Source organism: Trachymyrmex cornetzi, unplaced genomic scaffold (genome assembly GCF_001594075.2).
Source record: "Trachymyrmex cornetzi isolate Tcor2-1 unplaced genomic scaffold, Tcor1.1 scaffold454, whole genome shotgun sequence".
Classification (NCBI taxonomy): domain Eukaryota; kingdom Metazoa; phylum Arthropoda; class Insecta; order Hymenoptera; family Formicidae; genus Trachymyrmex; species Trachymyrmex cornetzi.
Genome location: NW_017299334.1, coordinates 1,286,433 through 1,288,171, shown reverse-complemented (window position 1 = coordinate 1,288,171; position 1,739 = coordinate 1,286,433).

Below are 1,739 nucleotides of genomic sequence, written 5' to 3'. Positions count from 1 at the left end.
TATTGTGCTATTGATAAAATAAATTTTGGGCATTTTATCAATTGAGATATCTCACTTTTATATTTTTAAGATTAGAATAGTGTACAACAGCCTTAATGTGCACTGAGTGCGCACCAGTGCAACCAGTGAAATACGCTATTATTAAAAGTTCATTGCTAAGGCGAATTGTATAGGCCACACATCTCTCTTGAACAAGTTTTAAAGACGCTTGTGAAATAGTCTTTTTTGCAGCATACGATTCAAATTGATATCCAAAATCTACTGATTCAAGGGGAAGAAGAGGTTTTTCAAAATCTTGATGCACCTTTTCAAAATCTTGATGCACCTTTTCTCTGTATATTATTTATGTCTGTTTGGTGCAGCATTGAATAAGACGTTTCTTGATGTCTTAGGTAAGAAGGTTTTATGATTCTCCTTGCTAACGATACAATCAACATGTGTAAATCGGTATACAATTTTGTAATGTCAGCGTTCGTTTTTTGAAATGCAAGATTTATATTAGTAACTTCTTTTAAAATTCCATCTAAAAAAAGCAAGTACAGTAAATTACTGTCGTCTTCGTACATTTGTGCAAGCGTTCTTGCTGTATAGCATTTATCATCTTGAGATTTTGCCACTAATTGGAAGTGTTGTTTTAGCTCTAACCATTGCTTAATATTTGTAGAAACAACTTCACTCCATGAAAGCCAACGCGTCGAGGATAATTGAATCAATTTAGGTGGTCGTTTTCCGGCATTAATCAATTGATATATTTTGTCAATTTTGCTATACCTCATTTGACGAAGAGAATTGTGAGAGAACCATTTTCTCGTCTCTCGTAGCAAATACTCAACTGTACATGGTAATTCGTCACTTGCATTGGAGGCACATAGATTTAGCGAGTGACATACACACTGTATTAGTTGTAAATGTGGAATCTCTTGTTTTAGTAATGTGTACAAACTATAATTCTTCCCACAAAGGCTGCTCGCACCATTTGTTCCTAGGCCAATCATATTTTCGTAGTTTAGTCCTACTTCAGACATAAATGCTTTAAAATATTCGTAAAAATTCTCGGCGGTGGCTTCGTATATTTCGCTGAAACCAAGAAAATCCACTACAAATATATTCAGTCTCTTATTGAAATAACGCACACAATATGCCATATATTTAACAACAGACACATCAGTAGATTCATCTAGTATTATTGAAAAGGGCTCTTCTCCAATATCTTCAATAATTTCTTTTAATATTGCCGGAGATATAACTTTCAATATTATCATGGAAGTTTTTGTTCTATGCAATCGTAGTTTTTCTAAATCACTGCCCTTTCCACATTCTTTTAACAAATCAGTCAAATGATCTACGCTTTTTATTGAGTTGTGTGCCGCCACATGCATGCATAACTTGATTTCGATCATTTTAATAGAAGTTGAAACTGATTCAACACCTATAAAATTATTTTAAAATGTTGCTGTAGAATTTATTACAGAATAAATTTATATAGAATATTTTATAAACAAAATACAAAATAGCATAACAAAATTATAAAAACATTTTTTAATCAATAATGAATGCATTTAATATTACAATTGCTCACTGAGCTCACAAGTAAACCTACCCAAGTGCCACCCGCCGATCTTAATGAAACTTGGCATACTTTCAAAACACCGAAAAATATTGGATACGTATTTTTTTATACGTCCCCATAAAGCGTTTTAGGGGTACAAACCACCCCCACAATATAAAAATTAACCCTT